The sequence below is a fragment of the Rhopalosiphum padi genome, chromosome 3 (genome assembly GCF_020882245.1).
Source record: "Rhopalosiphum padi isolate XX-2018 chromosome 3, ASM2088224v1, whole genome shotgun sequence".
NCBI classification, from domain to species: Eukaryota; Metazoa; Arthropoda; class Insecta; order Hemiptera; family Aphididae; genus Rhopalosiphum; species Rhopalosiphum padi.
The window spans coordinates 478,091-503,478 of record NC_083599.1 but is presented as its reverse complement, the minus strand read 5'-3'; the positions used below and the strand labels follow the sequence as shown (position 1 = coordinate 503,478).

General features: G+C 25.6%; 1 long non-coding RNA gene and 1 pseudogene across 1 annotated transcript; one reads left to right on the top strand and one right to left on the bottom strand.

The window, feature by feature from the left end:
* Window positions 1-7,737: 7,737 nt before the first annotated feature.
* LOC132924007 (uncharacterized) lies at window positions 7,738-23,915 on the top strand. Its single transcript, XR_009661284.1, has 3 exons — window positions 7,738-7,830; window positions 20,123-20,318; window positions 23,807-23,915. It is a non-coding gene; the product is annotated as an uncharacterized LOC132924007 (long non-coding RNA).
* On the bottom strand, window positions 8,987-14,536 carry LOC132927031 (uncharacterized; annotated as a pseudogene).
* Window positions 23,916-25,388: the final 1,473 nt, after the last annotated feature.

Here is a 25,388-nt window from a genome sequence, read left to right as displayed (position 1 = left end):
ATATAGATACCTAGAAAACATAGCCGATTAAAGACCATGTCCTTCTTTCTAACAATATATTATGAGTTATGACTAATTCAAACAAAAATTGTATGTGTGAACAGTGAGTCATTGATGGAGTACTATCATGGTATTTTAATCGTTATTAAATTGTGTTTATATTATTAATTCAAATAATGTTATCTGTTGACATTTTAGACAGATATACTATTTTAAAATATCAGTTTGATACATCATTTGAATTATTATTAAATTAATTGCTGTATATTATATAGTATATTAACATTATTTATATGATATATTATAATTTATAGTTACTTAACAAAAATACTTGGGACTCGTATATTTTATAGTTGAGATTTCGATATAGTAAGTATTGATAATTGACCATCCAGCTCCCTCTTACACCATGCAACAATCAAGAATTTTATTACCTGCATTTTTAAAATATGTTACATCATACAGTGGAAATATTATCGTGACGGCTAAAGCTCTTGGAGAGTAGTATAGCTAGGAGCAATTCGTTCACACACTTATAAAAATCAAATATACCTATCAACAAAAAAAAACTTAAATTAAAAACCGACTGCAGTTTTGTAGTTTATGTTGCGACTAATTTTAAATAAAAATTCTAAGTATACAAATTATGGGTCATCAGTTTTCAAATTATAAATTTAATTCAATAATTATTACTTATTAGTTAATTATTATACTATAAGATGAAGAAACCAACGTATATTGTGTCTGCGAGACTGTATAAGTGTCCTTTATGGCTTTATTAATTTTAGTTTTATAAAATAAACTAATATCTCTAAAAGATATCGAATGTTTCGCGAAGTTAAAGTAGACCATATACTTGTTGTGCCTTTTACTAAGAAAATATTAATTTATTATATGACATAAAAAAAAAACATATCTACGTATACTCGTATGTACCTACGAATAACTACGATTAAACATTCAATGAGGGTGCAGTTGTCAGCATACCTTGTTATTTATTTTATTATCTTGTCAACAGTGTTTGTGCCAATAGCTTAGATAATCGATTTAAAGTAATTCAAAATACTACTTGATTCCATTTGCTTGAATCTAAAAATGTTTAACTCTACAAACTATCAACAAATAAATACCTGCAGATGTGTCGCTAAAACTTCATTTTATTGATAGAAATACATTTACATATTATGAATTAGGTACTTACAACAATCTACTTAACAATTTAACTTTATTATTATAAATACTTTAAAATATACACATTTAGTATTCACACATTTTTCACTGAAAATTCCCAATCTTCTAATTTAACCCGAGAATGGGTCATTTTTTGATATTTCCAATAATTGTAAAACATTTACTTGTTTAAAGTATGTTATTAATGTAGTACGTATAGTAATATAGTATAGTTCAACATTGGTTGTTTTAACAGTATACAGCATACAAAAAATATTGTTACATTACCCAAGTTATATTAAATGAAATTTTAAAATGTATTAAGAAACTGTTATTGATACTATTGGAGAGAGTTCTAATGGACTTTCTAAACTTTAGTTTCAAAATTAAAGTATGGAAAAAAATGTTTATTATAAATTAAAATATTATATTTGTAATATTACGTAAAAATGACCTTAAAAATGTAATAAAATGGATTTTACACAAAAATTGCAAAATAAAAATTACACATTCTAAATTGTTATATTATGAAACAAATCTAGTTTTTGGTTAGAAGTGTAAAGCACTTAAAGATAAAACATGCAAAAGTCACCAAAATCCTAGCTCTATTTATAATATTAGATATTTATATTAACATATTTATTTTATTATGTTATGTATAATATGTATTGTGTCATGTTTATGTCATAGCATATTCTATTGTGAGATCTATTTCACTCACTGAAGATTAAAAATGTACTATTTTTATTTTACATATTTTGGAGATTTTGAAGATGTACATAATTTATTATTTCGATAACAGTTTTCTAATACTAACGTTAAATAATTTTGTGTTTTTTTTTTTTTTTTTTGTTAACCAAATGTTTTAATTTTTTGTTTATTGTCTATAACAGTAGTCGGCAACCGGCAGCCAGCGCCGCTTATGTACACAGCCCGCTATACATTTTAGAACCGTGAATTTTTTTTATATATTGCATTATTTTAAAATTTCAGACAGTATTTTGTTTTTTAGAAAATAGTTTAAGAATACAACATTTTTATTTTTATCCAGCCCGCGAAACTTTTCAATTCGCGAATGTGGCACGAGAGTTTAAAAAGATTGCCGACTACTGGTCAAATAATACTGTGTATACTGTAGCATTGTCGCGATCGTATTTTATATCATTAATCATTGTATTATATGTCTATGGGCGGCCTACGCGTATGGCCACGGTCCACATGCTTGATAACACTGGCGTTTAAATACTACTAAATAATTCACAATTTTCTTCGAAACTAGAAAAAATATTAAAAATTGTCATGTTAATGAAAATAATAAATTCAGAAAAATAAACTCTACATAATAGTTATTGTCGATTTTTTTTGAAAATAATTTAATAAAAAAATATTTTATTAACTTTTTTACCAAAACATTAAATTAAATTAAAATACGAAATACTTGTAGTCCTTTCCCTCGTGAGTTATAATTCAAACAGAATTATGGTATACCTACTTACTCTAGAACCAAAATTGAACGAGACCTATACTCAGACTGTGTAAACGAGTATTATCTACGACCTACGTCATGCGTCATACTTGTGTAAGACTGAGACAACACATGCGACTATGCGAGTGTAGCGTCCTCTTAGTATCTTTTTATGTTCAACATATATCCACATACAAATATCTAATGCATATATATACACTCATATAATTACCAGATATATTATAATTATAAATATCTGTTTCCATTAGTTTATTTCTAATTTAATAATCCCTTACAGATTCATGAATTCATAATATAATGGCTGTAGCTATAATATTAAAATACATATATTATAACTTATAAGTATAAAATATAATAAATATAAATTATTTCCAAAAAATTTTAAAATAGCCATTTTTTAGAGTCTATTTTTCTGAAAATGTTAAAGTTTCAACATTTTTTAATTTAATCAATCCTCTAATTTTTAATATTTTTTCTAATTTCGAAAAAAAATGTAAATTATTTAGTACGATAGTGGTATGTATATCATTGTATATCAAACATGTGGCTCGCGTACTAGTACTGCCGGCGAACGCGGTAATTCACAGTTTTTCTCGAAACTAGAAAAAATATTAAAAATCAAGAGATTAATATGGAATTAAAATGTTGAAATGTCAAAATTTCAGAAAAATGAGCTCTACAATAATATAATTGAAAATAATTAAATAAAAAATATATTTTTTATTTTTCTTACCAAAAATTAAAATAAATTAAAACATGAGATATTTGTAGCTCTTTCCCTTGTGAATCATATTAAAAATCCTAAATTGTGATAGCTCAATTATTTCAGGAAATATCGCAATAGGTAAATCCTTACGGGACATCCTGTAAATATATTATATACTATATTATATAGTACAATATCTTAATATTATAATATAGTATATATGGTGGCGACAGTCTTAGCGGCAGGGCATTAAGATACTGTGCGTTGGGGAAATGGTTTCAGCAGTGGTGCCCAGCAGGGGAGACCTAGGCCAATTCCTCTTTTATCACCACAGATACGGATTATTGAGCATAGCCGTTTTCGACCAAAAACGTACACTTTCCTTTTCGGCCGATTCACTTTTCAACCAAATTTAAAAAAGGCCGATTCCCTTTTCGACCAAAACAAAATTTAATATAATATATGTAAAAAAAAAATAAAATATTTGGTATATATATATTTTTTAAATTATAGCAATTATATAATTATATTATTTTGAAAATGATTTAAAGTATAAGTTACATTTAATTTTGTAAAATAATATATAGGAAATTATTTAAAATATAAGAACATCGATACATTAACATTATTTTTACGTTAATGATATGTTACAATATGAATAATATTATATAAAAAAAATAAAATAATATATACAAATTTTGTCAATAATTATTAAGTATAATAGTGATATAAAATTGGTAATTTTAAAAATTACACAATACAAAAAGTTTAATATATTATATTTTAGGTATACATATCAAAAATTATTAAAAGCTATGTAAAATATTTTGTCATAAATTATTTGATCGATGATCGTCGTGTTTGATTGTGATGGCAACTACCACAATAATATAGATATAATGTATATAATATATATATATATAATTAAATACCTATTATTATTTTTTTTTATATATATATTATATTAAACATTACTATTATATTTAATAGTTTTATATTATTTTTTTTTATAAAATATTGTACATATTGTAACATATTAAAATAAAAGTAATGTCAATATATAGATATTCTTATATTTCAAAAAATTGTCTATATTTTATTTTACATTATTTTATGCAATTTATATAAAATATTATATACCAATTATTTTATTTTTTTACATATAATATTATATAAATTTTTCTTTCAGCCGAAAAGGGTACCGGCCCTTTTAAAAATTTGGATGAAAAGTGAATCGGCTGAAAAGGAAAGGTTTTTGGTCGAAAACGGCCTGTCCAGATTATTAGGGTTCTAGCCGTTCTAGGTCACTTTGTACGGTCAGGCATTAAAAGTGCGAAACGCGGACACTTTGTACGGTCGGGTAAAAAGGTACTTTGCAGAACGCGGACACTTTGTACTATTATATACCTAAACTGTCATAAAGTATATATTATAAATATAAGTTTTATACATAATTAGTAACTAATAATTATGTATAGTGTTAATTATTAAAATAGAAAAAATAAAAATAAAATTGTTATAAAATATTGATTATATTTGTATAATAATAATAATAATAATCTAAATAAACAAATAATCAATAATATCATTCAAACTACATGTAAAAATGTGTACAATATAAATAAGTCAAAAGGTAGTATAATATGAAAATAGTTTAGAAATAGTTTTTACTATTACAAATTTTTAGAATATTAGCTAATAAAAATAAAAATAATAACAATTTTAATAATTAACACTATACATAATTATTAGTTACTATTTATGTATAAAACTTATATTTATAATATATACTTTATGTATATAATAGTACAAAGTGTCCGCGTTCTGCAAAGTACCTTTTTACCAGACCGTACAAAGTGTCCGCGTTCTGCATTTTAAACAATGGACAGTACAAAGTGACCGTTTACCATGTGGTATAGATGTTTCATTTTACAAAAATAAATCGCATCGTGGTCTTACCAATATATTATGTTACTGTACTGGTATACAATCACAACCAGTTGAATTTTTATTCAACTGATATAATATTTTATACATAGCGAATTGTACAATATGATTTTTACATTCAATTTACTTTGTACAGGAACAATGTGCACTTCTGGGCTCTGGCTTTGCTAAAAAAGAAATTTCTAGGGAGGACAAAATCCTGAATGTACCTCTATGGATCTATATAAAACGTTTTCACTATACATATTTCAATATACGAGTAATATAGGTACATTTTTGGACTTAAACTAATATATTAAGAGTGTACATATGCATATTATACTATTATACATGTATTTTTATCATGAAAAATTGATAAATATATTCGTAAAAATCCATATACCTATCATAATATTATGTAATTCACGAACTGGCATTTTTAACTAGTCTTATGAATTTATATTTTTTTTTAATAAATATATTTTTAATAGGTATTTATTGTTAAATTATAATGACATTTAATTGTTATGTTAATAGTATAAACAACGGTAGATTATATAATCATAATTAAAATAAAATAATATTATATTAACAGCATATAAATTAATAATTATTGTAGTAAACATACGAAAACGACGATAGCAACAATAATAATAATCAAATAATTTAAATGTTCATAAAAGAGCAAATTTAATACTTATTAAAATTTAAAACACTTCATAGTATATTATTAAAAAAAAAAATAACTGTACAATTGAATACGAGTCTGTAGGCCATCGAATGAAATATAAAATATAAAATCAGGGAATAACATTCCAGCAATGTACCTAACGCAGTGACGCTTTTAAACTACCTCCTATAATAGCATATACTGTAGTTTTACAATAAAACACGTTCATTCTCAATTGCAACATAATTTATTGTGGATAAACATTGAACGGCGCCGATGAGACGTAAAAGAAACTATGCGTGCTCTTGACAAAGGATTAGGTATGTCAGCAACAATACGAATTTTTATCTTGCCTGCGTTCTTCACTGTTTCCTACGTATCGATCGGTTTTTGGGACAATCTTGTAGTCAGGGTGGCTGGGTGAGGGTTGCCGGACCGTACACTACACAAGAAAACGTCCTTTTTTATTGTGACGATGAGACACGTCGATCCAGACACACAGTTTCGACTATTTTTTTAATATAATTTATAACTGGTGTATTCATGTCTCATTGTTGGTTTTCGGTAAGGTATACTCTTTGGTTTTGGACTTGAATCTCTAAACCATAACAAGTATGACTATATAATATTATAGTTACGAGTTTACGACATATTAATATGTTATATGTGCTTTGTGTTCTAACATTCGATTTTGTCGCTATGAAAATCGATTTAAAGGAAGACACATGAGCTACTAAAGTCGAATACACCCTATTGCGAAATCTTAGTCTTCGTAAAATGTGTCAAATAACACAATTCAAAAATGCTTACTTTTTCCCTCCAAATAACGTCTTATTTCCTCATAGAATCGTATAAAATAATATTACCAGTTTATGAGAACAGCTTGCCTAGGCTCTCCAGATTCTACGAACTAATACTCGTCGTGGACTTTATCACTGCTGTTTCGAGGTTTAATCTGTGTTTGTTTTTAATTTTTAGTATACGTATACCTACTATAATATACTATATTATATTAGTAGAATTTTTAATGCGTGTAACCTCATAAGGCCATACATGTAATGAATGAACGGTAATTTAATAACTTTAAAAATACTTAATTCGAAATAATATTTTTATGAAATATTCAAGTACGTATTTATAATTTTTCATTAGTATTGAAGTATGGTAAATCAAAGACAATAATATTTTTAAAGGTTTAGGTAACGTATCGGTTTTGTATTTTTTTTTATTATATTTTAACTATATACATAATAGTATAATAGATACATATTATATATTATATTGTAATTTTTACAAGTAATTTGCTACCAATATTATTCAAAAACATAAACAATGGTTTTGCGTTAATGAATTTTGTTTGTAGGTATTGCGTATTGGCTAGAGAAAGAAAACAAAATATACGGTCAGTACATTCTTTCGACTCTCGAGTCAACTGCACATGCTCATTTTATATTTCTGCTGCAGGATTATTATAGATTTAAAGGACGACGACATGGCGAATTGGGTTTCGAATACGTTTCACAGCATAAGCACCAAAAAATAACGAAACATATAATAATAATAGAATAATTAATATTATAATTTATAAATTGATTTCAGGTATATTGTATTCTATGAATCAAATCAATGTCCTCGCAGACCGTGCCTACTTCCAAAACCATAGAATTACAATCGTCTCCGCTGCCCGTGTCGAGCGCTACATACGCTCGACGGCGCTTCCCGTATACGAATTCCTGCAGAGTGCAGACCGGTTCCATCCAACACTGTGCTCTACAATTTGCGTTTCGTCTTCACCCGTCAGTCGTTTTCGAGTCGCATTTTTCGACACTTGTACTTTATTTTTGTTTGTCGCCGACGTCTTCATCGTAAAAGGTATGTTATTAGTTTTATTTATTTGTTTGAGGATATCGGCGCAATTTATTAGATTCTCGGGTAATTTTGGCGTAAATATTAGTTTATTAGAAATATTAATATTTTTGAAGGTTTGACGTGATCCGTTTAATATTTTAATATTATTGTTTGACCTTTAAATTTTTTTTTAATTTAAATTTATTTTAGACAATATTTAGACAAATCGATGTATTATCCTTTTATAAATAATATTATCTTCCTTTGAATATTAATTCTCCAACACAGTTTTGTCTTACCTACTTTTCTTTTAAGCGCGGTGCTTATTTTTTTTCTTTCGTGCCGTAAAGGACATTGCTATTTGCTAGAAAGCCATGAAATAATTTAATATTAAAATATTTATTTAATTATCATATTAGAGAATATTAAATACGGCTATTAACTCCGTTATTGTTTATTATATTAAGGAAGTTGGTCAGTTAGTCGATTACTATGTATTTTTAAAATTCGGGGGTCTTGTAATCATGAAGTACTGTTCTAAGTGATCCTGTGCGTATTTCACGGTCGCACGGACAGTGTTTTTATGTTCTGCAGGTAATTGCTAAGTCCCTATTTCCTTATCGGAGTATCAGAGTATTCGTAGTGATTCTATCGGCGTTCTTGAAATTCTTAAACGTACATCTCGATATATCTCATTGAAATTAAAACACCTTTAAAATACGCGAACGCAAGTACTGACACTGTTGAAAATTGTTAAATATATTTTGTCTAATAATTGTTGAATATTAAAAAGTAATGTTTAAATATGAATTTATGACGAAATATGTAAAAATATGTAAAATAAAGTATATATTATTTTATTGCAGATCACATGAAATGAATTTATCATTTGCAATATTTAATTTATCATGTTTTAATAAAAATATATGTATTTACATACAAATCCCAGCCTTAATTATAACTTATAACCATTTAGTTTATTTATATAAATAAAGCAAATACTTAAAATATAGTGCTATAATATTTTACCAAAATATAAAGGAACTTTAAAAAACAACTTCTCTGCATCTTGTAAATTTGTATTTTTAAATATCTTAACAATTGGAATATTAAATGAGTTATTAACTTCTGATAAATTTTGGATTCTTTGACATTTAGCTTTGGGAAAAATACCTTCATATTATTCTTGTTGAGTAGCTTTAGTATGTTTTTTGTTATGCCTATCTTTTTTATTTAACCATAAAACAGTTGGGTGTGGATTGGAATTATTGACAGTAACCATATAGTCCAATATTAACATTAGCACCATCTGTGACAAAGGAAGAAATCATAAGTAATATTTTATTTCATTCGATAATAACATAAGTAATAACGCAAAACATTGTTTAAAGTACATTTTTAAATTCTGTACTACACAAAGTATGTCATACACATACTACGCACAGTTTTTAGGGCTGCTTCTTTATAAGTATGCTATACAACTGCCTTAGCCATTCGCAAACTTAATATTTTATAACTGTTTACATTTTCACAAAAAAATATTCTATTTTTATATTAGATTAAGCATAATATAACATATAAACCATAATTCTGTTAGAATAAATATTTTTAAATGATAATCTCATAAATATCAGATTTTCAGTTATGGTGGATAGACTATAGTACTAAGTGTGTACCCTAATCGAGGCTGAAATGTGTTTTTAACAAATTGGTTTATATTTGTATTATATAGGGCTAGAATTTGTATGCAATAAAAAATTGTAAAATATGCAAAAATAACCATTTTAATTTTTATATTATATAATTGAGATTAAAAATTATTTTATTTTTTGCATGCATATTTATTAATTATTATTTTAGAAATACAATTTAATATTCACATTTAACAGTAGAAATATGTGTAATACATGTTACAACCACATATTTCTTTTTAAATTTTCAAATATATATGATCGGTGATTGGATCGTAGGTACTATTGATTTGTATTGGCTGAAGCTTCTTTTAATGCCACATAATGTAGTTGGCGCATATTATATTAATAAAGGTATAATTTGTCCTAGTGTTAAATTACTCCTTAAATTGTCTTCTTTTTGTTAAAACCAAGAATAAAACTTAATCATGACTCAAAGAAGTCAATCCATTACGGGCTCAAATACAATAAATACAATCATACTAAATTTGCAAAAATATCCATAAAGCTCATTATATGCAAAAACATGCAAAATAAAAATAATATTATTTTCATTAGTATATTATAAATTGTGGACATAACTCACTATAACTATTTGTACGTAGCAAATAAAAACATGCTGTTGCTTACAAATCATAGCCCTGGTAATATGTACAATATATTTTTTGTAGATCACAAGATAATTATGGTTTTGATAATAAGAATACTTCATAATTTACCTATATATTACACTTTAAACAAAGAATTTCTATCAATTAAATTTATTTTTTTTTTTTTATAAATTGTATATGTAAAAAACAATGTTTTAAAGGAATAAAACGTCAAAGCGGGACACTTGTAAATTTTAATAGGAAAACCAAAATATTTTTTTTCTGAAGATGACATCACAAAAACATGGACATATTATGTTATAATTAAAAACCGGATTTATATGTATTTTAAATTGTAGAATATGCATGCAAACATGCACTAAAAAAAAAGCAAAACATGCATATTAAAATTTCAATTTTTATTAAATTTTATCCAAATTATCACTGATAGTTAATTATTAATTTTATTTAGAATTTCATAAAAAAAAGTAGACAAGTAAATAGTATGTGGTATAATGTATTCTTGTTAGATGAAAAACTGTGTTCAACGTCAACACTGGTTATTAGTGCTTATTTAAAATTTGCTTATACATCCAATGAGTAATTTGGAACAGAAATCGTTGAAATTATCACTGTCATCTTGAAGTATTTTCAAAATTTCTTTTAAAACCGTTAGTCCTTTATTTAATATTTTAAAATTGTATTTAAATTATTGTACTATTTGCGCTTGTAGGAAGTTCATTGAAAGAATTTGGCACATTGCTTAAAATTGATACACCATTTTTAACAATTTCATACACACTTATGTTGAAGTTTTATATCTGATACATTGAATAAATAGTTACATATAATACAATAATGAACCTACATTTATTAAAAAAAATAATCTGTACATTATATAATATTTTATATTATTTATTATCATTAATAATACCATTAATAATAATTCATACCATTGACATGAAGTATGAATTATCTGTTAATAATTTGTTCTCGATTTCTTTTAAACATTTTTCAGTGTATTTAGGTAGGTTCTTCAAATGATCCAACAATACATTTTTAGAGATTCTTGATAAGTTATTCTTATTGGTCAGTCCAATAATTAATTTCTTTAATTCAAAAATTTTGTCACATTAATTCAATTTTGATATAACTTTATATCCATTCTTTGAATTTAATTCTAAAATAAACGAATATATATATATATATATATATATATATATTTAAGTTATCGCCAAAGCCATACTAATTATTTAGGTACCTTTAATTCCTACTGCTTTTTTAGTAAAAATTATTTTATTAATAGAATTGATAGGTGTTGTATTATTCTTGCAGGTATCATCTAATATTTAACAAATATATTTAAGATTTTTTTATAACTTAAACAATTTTAACTACCTACATACCATAATTTATTTTAAGCTGATGAGTTGTTGTAGGTGCCAAAATAATATTAGTATCATCAAATAACACTGGAGAATCGGCTAAGACATAATGTTAGATATTGGATTTTATACATTTTATATTATAAAAAATAATATACAACAAAATATAATAGTTGTACAAGTTTTATATTCCAGTCTCCAGAATAGTCATAATTTCATCATCAACTGTAGGAAATGTTGGGTATTTTGATATTGTAGCTTCACTATTTGCTGCTTCATTGCTACTAGGAAATTCTGCCATTTAGATATTTCTTTTGATCATTTGAAGTTGTTTCATTAGAGCTGTCAATATCAGAATATTTTTCTGATAGTCTTAATTTGTACATTCCTTCTTCGTATGTCGCTAAAAAGCAGTAGAATTGTATTTAATTGTAATAAAAACATTTTGTATAGTTTATACATACAATATCTACTTATAACTTTTTTGATAGGATATAAAGACCATGATGGATCATTTTGTTTAGGATCAATGTGTAAAACCATCATTTTTCGAAATACTTTCTTTCCTAACATGTGTCTGTAACAATTTAATTTAGTAGCATCCACAAAAAATGATGAAACAAGATGAATTCCATCATCAAATTCAACTACAGAGAATTCCATTATTGAATATAACTGTAATACAATAATAGTTGTATTATATACTTACGACATAATATTATTTTATTCATATTAATATTATTGTAACATATAATGATATTTATATTGTAATATAATATTCATGCACATGTAGTAAAACTATTAATTAATTTTGAATTGATATTTAAAATGAGTACTTATTTAATCATACAATAAAGTGTGTAAAATAGGAAAAAACATATTTATTTATAAATAGCATTAGCTATAATTTACATTTTATATCAGAAACAATAAATTCAAAAAGCTTTTCGTGTACATTAAAATTATAATTGTCATAAATACAGTTTTTGGTTATATCTTTAGATGGACAGGGTATTGAATATAAATTGAATTCTATAGTTTTTTTTTAAACCCTATAAAATAAAATACATTTGTATATAAAACTATATTTTTTATGTACACAGCGCTATTATTTTTCAATAAACAAAAACAATTATTTAATTTATCACTTGTTAAATTAAATGACAGTCTATCATCTGAATAAATGAAATATTGTTGGATATCTAGGTTTGAAAAAAATTCTGAAAGAGGCCCATTGTAATGACTAATGTTTAATACGAAATGTAACTGAAAGTTTTTGTTAATCTTGAATATATAATGCTTTTCAATCTAAATACTGTTTTGTAAACTGTTGCGATGGCTTATCGTGGTTTTTCAACAGTTTTTGTTGTAACTTTTAATAAAAGTCTTATGTTATTTTCAAATTTAAATGCAGAAAATATATCTAATGGCCCACATTTTTTATTATCATTTTCTAAATGCATTAAATTATGAATATTATATGAAATACAAAGAATTTTCCACATAAATTTTGAAACTGATATATACATTTTTTTAAAAGTGAATGAGAATATTTGATAAATTGTTCAGATTTTGCCACTTGATATAGCTACATGTAATACAATTAAGTTATTATAAATATCTGGTTTTAAAATTTATTTCAAAATCACTGGGCCAGTATACATAAGGAATTGTCAGTATTCTGTTGCTTTCCAATGTCTATATTCTGTTAATCCTCTTGGTATTCTTGCAAAATCACTTGAAGTACATTTTTAAATTTCTATTAAATGTACAGATATACGTTTAACTACAGATAATGGTATTCGCACTGTAAGTGACCCTTCAAGCTATAAAGTTACCAATTTTTTTACAACTCCAATACAAACAAGGTGCATGTAATCAAGAGGGATACCTGAAAATAAACCAAAATTTGGCACATTGCTTAAAATTGATACACTATTCTGAAAGTATATGTAATAATTTTCACTAAACAATGTATCACATTTAAGAATAAACTCATATTCTTCGTTTGGTTATTGAAAACAAACTCTACCATTCATACCATTATTTCTTATGTATGTACCAGTAGTTATACATTTTGAGCAGCTATTATATCTATTGTGAGACTTAATATGAAGTACAGATGATTTTGCAGATGCATAGCATATTAAGGCAACTAATTAAACACAAATTACTTCTCCTTCTGATGTAGTTAAACCTTCATTAACTACTGGGATTAATTCATAAATGAACCCATCCAAAAATTAATTTGATGACTTTGGTTTTTCATATCCATGGAAAATACCAACTATAAAAACTTTATTAGTTAAACGATCAGAGCACATAATTGGTCAAAAACTACTTTTATTAGATTTTGATAAGGGTAAACCATCTATGTTAATAATTAGGTCAATTTTTTGCATAATATGTATTTTTTATTTTAACTCCAATACATAATGGTTTAAAGCGTTAATCAGTCCAAAGTGACAATAATTTCCACCTTCAATTGGTTTACCATTAATTGTTCTTTGTGTACCTAATATTTAATAATGTTCTAGTATCGTTTGGTATATCAACATTTGTAAATTTATTACAAATTTTTAACATTGAAGTTAACGTAGCTTGAGTAGTATTGTTTTCAAAACGCCATTTAAATAAGTCTTGCTTTAATAAATAACTGTAATCTTTATTATTATTACTTAAATATAAATCATTCGGATCAGTCTCTTTTCTTTATTACAACCATTATCATCATCAGTGCTACCTGAACCAGAAAAGCTATCTACAGGACTATCTAAATCTGAAGTTAGTGCTAAATATGATGATGAAAAGTTACAAACTGACCTTGATGAAGATGGTTTCGTATGATCATCATAATTTGGTAAAATTGGGGATTCAACTTCAGTATTTATACTATTAACCGCAGCACTGCTTGCAAAGACTATTATAAGATAAATGGTAATACGTCCTCGTCGTTTCGCATTTGTAAAGAGTTTAAACCTATCTGAAGTGTTTGCAGGGATAATGGTTTTTCAAACGCGTTTTTTAAAATTGCTTTTATACTTTCCCAAGTCGAAATTTCCATTTACATACTTCCAACGCTTATTTTAGTTATTATGAATTTAATTAACGTAGGTAAATATTTAATGTTCTTTTTCTATAATCTCGCATGCTTTAATAAACGCGTATACGTCTTTTTCGTACACGCAATTAGATAATAGGTATTATTGATGATATAAATGGTCTTATTTTTATACTCATTGGTCACCAAAAATAAATATTTCTAAAGTAATTATAATACTAATTGTCTATTTTACGCATATACTTATATTAATTTAACCCATGTAAATCGTTTTAACTTATTTAATTCGTTAGTCAAAATTTTTGTTTATAAGCATTAAAAGTGCAAATGTTTACAAAATATGTCAAAATCGCAAAAATTTGCAAGGAATTTTGAAAATTCATAAAATTTTTGTGATTTACATCTATAAACAAGGCTGGGCAAGTTAATGATTTTTTTAACTCAGTTAAGTTAAGTTAATATGCATCAATAAGAATAAAGTAATAGTTAAAACAATTTTTGGTTAACTCAATTAAGTTAAAAGTTAATATACATTTTTTTAAAACTTTTTATTAAGTTTTTATTAAGAAAAAAGTTATGATTTTTTATACATTAGCGTACTTTATTTTTTACCAACGCAAAACTAAATTATAGACTATAATCCTTAAACTTATATTTTTATTAATTTTAATTTATTGTATATGCATATTGCATTCAATAAAAGTAAATATTAAAAAATCAGTTTATAATTTACAATCTTTGGCTAGTTATTTGCATATGAAATCATTTTTTAGAATGTTTACTGAAATTATTAGGTCATTAATATATGTCGTATACGTATGTGTTGTATCTGTTTTACTAAAGTATATACTATATAATATCAAAATTCTAACGAATAATTAATTTTATAATTAAATTTTTAATAACATAGTGAATTTATTATGCAATTTGAAAGTAAAATATTATTAGGGTTCATAAGGTTTTTTTTATATTTTAAAACAAGTTATGAAACCTAAAAAAAACATTGCAATTTTAAAATAATCATAACTTGTTTTTAAATTAGAATATCAAACAAATCTTATGTGAAGCCCTGTATAATAATTTTTCCTTCAAGAATTAAAACAGACCAAATTTCTCTAATACTCAAGAGTACCTCTCTACAACAGAGTAAAATGGATTATTCTAAACGTTTATTATGTTGAACATTAGGTGGACAGATACATACGTTCTCTTTAGGATACACTCATCAATATCTCTAGTTTTTACCAATATTCATTGTATTGTGTGCGAAATAGCGTAAAATATACAAGTATTATTATTACTTCATGAATCATGATACTGTATATAATCTATATGCCAGACATACATAATAGTCCATATTCAATGGTCAAAATGGTTCAAAATAAATGAAAAGATGCCTAACGATTTCCTCATTTCATCATTACATTTTTCACACATAGTAATAATATTTTTTTTATATAAATTTAGCAATTGATCGACTAACACATGACATTCCATAGTTCCATACACATCTACATATCACTATATCAGTTATCAACAAAACATTGTCAGAAATTACGTTTAGATATTTTAGCATAATATAGCCATGTCCCTAACTTATTATCATTAATTTCTTTATTGTTCTGTGATATTTTATTTTATTTTTATTTGTAAAACATATATTTTTACATTATAAACGCCAATTAGCTTTAGTTAGAATTTATTTATCAATTATATTATATTATTGGTTCTAAATAAGGCTATAGATAATATAATTGCGAAACGGTCTATACCTATACTAAACAACACAATAAGCTGAACCAAAATATGTTATAAAACAATTATTTTCACTGTAAATTTAAAAAATGATCTCTCGGATAAAAGTATAATCCCAGTACAATACTATAATTTAAAAAATATAAAAGTTTTAATACTATGTACTTTGTTCAGAAAAAAAAAAAAATACAAATCTTAGAAAGGATATGCGTTATTCTAACAACAAATTAAGTAAAAGGAAGAAAAATTTAAGTTTAAAAACGCAGAAAGATGTCATCTCTCGCGTATTCCTACCACTTCGAGCACTGCCAATATTGTAATTTAGAGTAGTACTTACCTATATATTAAAGTACGGTTATATAAGGTATGTAGTTATATATAATATAAATTGTCGTAATAAATAAATAAGTCTCAAACAATCAATGACCAATATTAATTAATGATGAATATATGTTTTGTATGTGTTGACTGTGGTTTTGTTGTTTTGTATAGATAACATAAAAACATACAAACGTCCTAAAAGTATTATTAATACAATTATTATTTATTATAGTTATCAAAAAATAAAACTGTTTTTAAATAAATACAATCCAAGGTCTTTTGCAGTACTCCATTAATGAATTACATTTTTTCTCTATAAAATTGTATTACTAGTTCATTATAATGTTCTTAATTATATTTACATTATAGTGATTTATCGATCATTAAACGCGTTTCCTGTAGAACACCTGCGTATAATATGAGATACATTATATTGAATTACTTTATAATCTATATTATAATAAATAACTGAAACGTCTGAAACAGTAAAACATTTATTTCATGATTTTTTTTGTATTTATATAAAAACTATATAGGTATTTAATAATATTTATGTATGTGTAATTAAGTAATCATAAATAATATGATAAATTCATAAATAACGACCAGATTGTCGGGGCTGTATGTAAACTGCGACAAAATTACACCTTTTCTTAATGTCGATGTGTAAACTACGTCAAAACCGATAAGATACATTATACAAACTGTGACAATTTAATTTATAATATAGGTATATGTATAGATACAATGTATATACCGATACGATAACATATATATAGGTATATAAATGCATCATATATACCTATGTGTTATTATGTACATATTATGTAATTTAATTAATATGTTATGTTGGAGACAAATTTGTAAGGAAAATCCTAATTTATTTTTTAGGTTTAACGCAATATACTAAATATCGGCTCCTTCACAAGTAGGCACCTACAAGATTATCACCAGGGTTCGGGACTTATAGCATTTGCATATCCATCATAGGTGATGTAAAACATAGCAGAGTGACGTACAAATACGTTTTATAGCACAGAGAATTCAAATATGAAATTTTATTTTGCATATATTTGCATATTTTAGAGTTTTTTTTCTTTATAATGACGCATACTCGACGATTTTTAACAATTGATAGATAATATTGTTATTTAAAATGTATTGATTAACATGTTGAATGATCAATTACAAAAATTTGTTTTGATTGTACCTAGTAATACTATTTGTGTATTGTGTAGCTATCCATCATCACAAAAATGTTGCACGTGAACGTGATTTATAAATACTCAATAATGAATAAATCGAAAACCCTGTAGTTATGTGAAATGGTTAATTGAAAAACGTCTGATATGCGTATATAGTTATCAATAAATTTTTTTAGAAAAGCTCCTTCTAGAATTCAATTATTTGTTAACTTCTATCGATATGGTACGTTCATTTTCGGCATATAAGTGCATTTTAACCGATAGGTAATAGAAGAGCCTCCCAGTTCGATAACGTTCGAAAACACCTTATAGTCCTCCAAATGTTCAATGCAATCACTAATCATTAATTAATAATATTATGTTTAAATTAAAATATTTTTTTTATATTCATACCTATGAAAAAATCCTTTTTTTCATTATTTTTTAAGTGCTTTTTTAATTTTTAGTTCATATTTTTAAGTTTATCGGGTCATATATCAGCGTATTTAGTGTTTTTTAGTGCTATAAGTCCCGAACCCTAGCTGATTATCACAAGTTAGGTTAGTACGTGCTGTGTCGTGTAATATTGTATTTAAAATGGAACTTACACAAGTGTTTAGTCAAAACGACCCGGGGCGTATTTAGAAATGTCTAATGGGGGGCGGGGGACACAAACAACAATTTCAAATTTGCGTACACGGGGCATACGTAGAGTTATAAAATATCTCATTTAATAAAAAAAATTATAAAATACGATGAATGGGCCCCGCTCTTAAATACGCCCCTGAAAACAACAAACAATTATTAATGCTAAACAATCTTAAATTTAAATTTAAATATACAGTGGACGCCGCTTAAAAGACTCACTTTGGGACCAGCACAAATAGTGGTGAGTCTTATAACCGAATGAATCTTATAGGCGAAGTAGGAAAAAAAATGTATCACATACTCGTATTTATGAATTTTATTTTACTATATATTTTGCTTTAATTTTAATTTACTTTAATACATTTTACATATTTATTATTGAATAAATTTAAAAATTCTGATAAAAAAATTAAAATACATAATATACATATTATAAAAATTATTACATATTAATAAAAAATTATAAAAGATGTATGATGTATTTATTATTTATGAAAAAAATTTGTAATTTTGGTTTGTTTTGAGTATGATCTAATATTTCGAAAATATATTTCTCGTACTCGTATAACAATAACGATAATTGCGAAAAAATGTGAAATACGATAAAATTTGTTGTACATACACATATTAAAAAGCATGAATTGAAACCAGAAATAACCCAAAAAAATATGTAATTTTTGAAAACCAATTTATTTCTAAATTTTAACCAAAAATAACTGTTGAAAAGGACGAGTCGTATTGTAAAATCTCGTATTATTAACTCGAAACGTATTTGTAATGTTAATATGTTATTGTAACGCGCGGAAATACGTTAGAAATGCGTAACATTGTTATATGCCGAAAGAGAAAAAGGATAGCCGAAAGAAGTCTCTGGCGTCTCTGCATGTCGCAGTGTCGCTTGTACGGTATTCTGAAGTCGGTCGTATAGAGTGAAAGGCTGGCCAAAACATTTAAAAAGAAAATCAATGTATTCTTGGATCACTGGCACAACCACATAATATCTAAACACAAATGTATCAATTTACGAAATGAGTACTTATAATAGTCGTTCTTCTATGGTTACTAGTTAATATTTCGTGTACAGCCGTAATCGTGTGCATATAGTGCAGTCAGTTCAGACATAGTTGTGTATAATAAGAACGGCATATCGCACAGTTACTATAGGTATAATAAAACCCCCTATAAGCTTTAATACAAGTATAGTTTTTATACTCGTTGAATGATAATTAATAATTTTTATAATAAAATATGAATGCATATAATAATAGTATGGTAGGTATAGGTAGTATGGTATAGTAATAACACACTAACACGTACAGAAATCGACCGAATCGATAGAAAATGAATGTATACCATATAAATGACGACATTTGAAGTGCTGACTGACCATGATTGTACATAATAAATAGTGCATTTTGAGAAACACTGTACCGAACAAAACGCAGTTCGCCACCACAATCGACCATGCCTTGCCGTGTGAGAGATCGTCCCGTGAATTCTATAGCTAACATATTTCTTCTTTTATTGTATATATATTATATTGAACACGGCGAATAGTGTCCGAGTGTCACCACCTGCTCCACTACCTACTTCTTTGTGTACTGCCAGAAACCATACCGACTCCCACCCCTATACACACGTACGCGCACGCTTGTTACAAAGTATTTTGTTTTTTTTTTAGTCCTTGCTCACAGTACCACAGTGCACAGTGTTCGGAGTACAGGGAGACCACCGCACTACCATTCCACAGTTATCCTTACCACAGTCGAAACGTAAACAGTTTAATTGTGTACTTTCGCCTAATTAGAAATTACGTCTCTCCTTACCTGACAAACGAAAAACAATTAGTATTGTTGTGCCTACATCAAGCCAACTCGGTAAGTTAACATTATTATACTATATTTTATTGATATAGAATGTTATTAAATAATAATAATAATAATAATATGTAATCAAACATTTATGCCTCAACGCCTGTATCTATATAAAATGAATTTCAGCGGTCTTATGCAACACTTTAATACTTCATAACGTTATGACGATGTGATGGTTAATATCTAATATTAAGAAGTATATTATTATTATTATTATTATTATTATTATTACAGTGAAACCTGTATATAACAGACAGTCGCGGGACCAAAATCTGTTATAAACTACGGGTGTCCCTTGTAACAGGTTTCAGTGTCATAAGGCCCGTTGGCCGTTTCACATGAACGCGTATCGTACGCGCGCGTTTTTAGTTTACATTGATTGAGTTCATCACACGCGCCATCGTCGAACTGGCGGGTATGTATTTAACCAATGTAACCGAAAACGCGCGCGTACAATACGTCGCGTATGATACACGCCCATGTGCATACACGGGCCTAAAAGTAAAATTAATCTGCAAACATATCTAATTAATGAAAAATGAAAATTTTGTACGTATAATATATTTATATTGTACATATTATTATAATCGTTGTCATTATTATTATATTATTAATTTAATTTTAATATTTATTAAAAAATGTATTTTTATATAATAGATTCGTTTCTATTAAATTGTATTTCAACTTCATAAATTCAATAGGAATTCGCAATTAACGTTATCATAATCGGTGTCTCACGTGTACTTAATTATGCTCCATATTGACGCTGTTTCGTTGTTAGTATATGATATGATATTACATTTGGATTTGAACTAGGATTTTTGTCCGTTATGAAATCGTGGGTGGGTATCTTATAAGATAGTCGCTTTAAAGGAAAAAAAGTGCACGCCGCCACTGGCTCTTATTAAGAGGACGCCATATACCCGCATGTGTCTTATTAACGTACATCATAACAAATTTTCGTTCAGCAGAATACATTTTGTGATGTTAGCTTTATATTAGAGTAAATTTACCTATTATCAAATTTAAAGGTAAGAATATTATCTAGACAATAACATATGATTTTATTGATATTATCATTTTAAAGTGAGTTATGAAGATTTTAAAGTTGTAATATTTTACATAGCTGTAACTCACTTTAAAATAATAATATCATTAAAAGCATCAATGACAAAAATCAAATCATGTAACGAAATGTTGTTCATAATGTGTTTTTATTGACATTTTCTTCTTTGACCGATAAAAATTATTTTATAATATTATAATTATATAATTATATTTTCTTAAAACCAAGACAAAATATTGTCCTTTTAGTAAAAACAAAAAAACGGGAAATAATCTTCCATAACTATCTGAATAGGATAAAATTTCAATACGGAAAAAAATCTTTCTTTGATTAAGCTAGGAATACGCTTTTTCAGAAAATTTAGTGAACATGAATATTGTACATTTTGTAACTTACTATTATAAACTCCTCATATATAATAGTATATACTATAAATGTCTTTAAGCATCATGCAATGACTATATTATATATTAATTATAATATTGATACACTAATAGCCGACGGGCGACGACGAATGTAATAACTGTAGGAAACGGATTTAATGCTCTAAAAAAACAAGAAAATGCTTTTAAAATACGATTAAATAACGCACTCACATATCAAACAATTTTTTTTTTAAATACTCTTAAAATTATTTTTAACATTGAAAAAATTCTTATTCTTATTAATTATAATTTATAAGTCTAATTGCATGTATGACGTATGTGTAATATGATATTATATAAATACTTACCTAAGTGTGTCATCTTCACGTATCAATATAATAATTTCGTTTGACAAACCGTATTATAGGAGGCGACGGCGTCATGTATATATTTATTTGATTGGTAAAAACATAATAACAAAGAATAATAAAAATAGAAGTACAAGACAAAGCAAAATAAATAATATTTAATTTTATTGTTTTAGAATTAATCAGTTTAACTACATTTTTAGAAAATGTTATCCATTCTTATAATAAAACGAATTAAAAAAAATATATGCACTAAAAATGTCAAAAAAATACTCAAAAGGTAATAACTGTCTTAGAAACGCAAAATAAAAGTTATATTTTTTAATTTCTTGATGTATGAAACTAACTTTGTGCTTGAAAAGCAATGTTACAGAAAATAATACAATTTGCATTCAAATCTGTTCTCTAGTAATAACTATAACTATAATTAATAATATTATAATTATAGTGTATTATTAAAAATAAAATATATTATAATAAAATAAAAAAATAAATATTTAATAAATATAAAGATAGTTTATTTATTTAATATTACATATTAAGATGTATTTAATGTAAAATTGCTAATAAAAATAAAATAAATAGATAGAAAAAAAATATATTAATTATAATTATTGAATAAATGAGAAGTTTTAAACAAAAAATAAAATTTTACATTTTAAGATTTATTAAACTATTTAAACTTTTTATTGTCTTTAAAAATTAAATATTGTTAAACAAAATATATTTATTTATAAATAAATAATAATATATTGGTTACAACATAAAAAAATAAAAAAAATACAATATATTATCAACATTGTATAAACTTTTAATTTTAAATATTTTAAAACCAATTTAAATTTAAAAATTATTCAATGGTTTTGATTTAAAAATACTGTGTGGACAGAGTGTCTGTCGAAACGTCATATTATTATCCATTAGTGACTGAAACAGTGAAACCTATCATATGTGAATTTTTTAGAAAAAATTATTGTATCCTCGACTATACTCTCCAGGGGCTTTGGGAGTAGAATTTTCTGTAAACCGTTTCATTTTAAATTTCTTGAGTTGCTATGTTAGTTTGTTGTAAGTTGTGATCAAAAAACTAACATGATTTATGTATGTTTAATGTTTATAATAATGCCTTATAGAGTGGTGATATTGTATACGAGTATACCTAATGATTTTATGTTAATCATGTCTTTGTATTATGAATAGCTCTATATGTTACGTTAAACTATTGTGTAGTTTCCTGAATTTTACAACACATTAAAAATTTACTTGGCAATATTTTATCTCGTGAAATGGGATGATCTGGATAGTTTATCAAATTTCAAGTAGGATCTTTGCCCAATTAAATATCAAAACATAACATAGTTAAGAATTTGATAATCCATTTATTATAATACATTTTAGTTCTATTTTATACTTATACATAATATGCCAAGTGGTATTAATTTATATTCATGTATTTATATATACATATATATATATTTTATTATTCATCAATTATATTATAAAGTAACCTTAGTATTTTGATTAATTGATTTCTATAAGCAAAGCTTGTATGGTGAAGAAAATGATTTTCAACATAAAGTATTTAAAACTAGTCATACTATAATATTATATTGAAAAAAATATGATTGAATTAACAATAAAGTTTTTATAATAGTTCTACTAAGTAAGCAAAAACAATTTTTTATTCTATAGATAGCCTGATTTTATATCAATATTAAAAATGGAACTTGGTAAAGAAGCAGGTGGACCTATGGAAGTAGACGAGCCAACTGACAGTCCATCTATTGTTCTACAATCTAAACATTTGGTGAGTACAGAAGCTGAAGTATTTCTTTTAAATTTTTCAAAATTTCTTTTAATTAATTATTGAATCTGGTAAACATATTCATCATACTGTTGATCAATATTATGATTATCCAGATGATCATCAGTTGTAACTAATGTATTATTTGTATTTGTTATGGGAGATGATACATTATATTCAACAATTTCTGCTGTTTCTTCACTAAATTGACAATTATATTTTTCAAATTGAAGAGGCTTATAAAATGATATTTCAGGTTCATTTTTTCCAAAAGCTAATTTAGCTAGCATATAGACAATAATAGCTGGTAAATTAGGCATGAATTCATTATAATGATGGTATACAGCTGGCTAATGCTTGCGTTTAAAAGCTCCCAAGTTTTCTTTGGAACAAATACAAAAACCATGAGTGATATCTACTTTATAATAACCACAGTCGAACCCTGATGGTACTTTAAATATATTGTTAGGTAATTTTTCTATCAAATCTTTATTAATATAAACAGCTCTTTTTAATTGATCCTCAAAAAGCAATTGAGCTGTGTCATTTCTACCGTTAACAACAGTTCTTAAAAGTCTTAAGTAGTAATCCTCAAGGTCTGTATAAATAAAATCAACCAGTGCAATGGCATTACATGCCTCTTATATCGGAAGACTACTATGTCTTTAAAACTCCGTACACTAACTCCACTAAAATTGTTGGTCTGATTTTCATGGACAGTAGCATCTCTAAAAGCTAGACACCATAATTCTTTACTCACCCAATAATTATTTATTTATTTCACCCATTTTTCATATTTAATTGGTATAATTTCATCACTTATGCACATTATTAAGTTATTATATCCGCATTTTTTTATTATTTTAATAGATATAATTAATAATTGTTTAAAAAATAAGTAACTTTATGGTAAATTAATAAATACACATTTTATTTTACGTAAAACACTTTCCGTTAAAGAACAAAAATGCAATATTACAAATTTAGTATGTATTGTTTTAGTGTAGATTAATATTCTTATCAAATAACATTCAATTTAACATTCACTAATCCTATTTAATAATGTTAATACAATAAAACAAATATATAATACAATTACAATGAACATTTTTTATTATTAAAATTAGTAATTTTTGCTTACTTTAATAATTTTTGTAAAAACACAACTTTATTTAATTAATAAAATTTAGTCTAGATTAGGTTATATAATAAATTAAAAAATAATTTCTTGTTGTGTTAATTGTATATTTTATGATCGGTTAAAAAAAGTTTTAATTTGTTTATTTTTAGGAAACCAATAATCTTTTAAGCCAAGAAGAACATTTTATTGGATTTGATATTGATGATAGGTTTTCGAAAACATTGCAAAAAAAGATACGATGTAAGTTTTTCAATCATTATATGTTTATACAGCTTTTATATTTAACTTAAAATTCATTGTTATTACAAATTTTATAAAAAAAATTTATA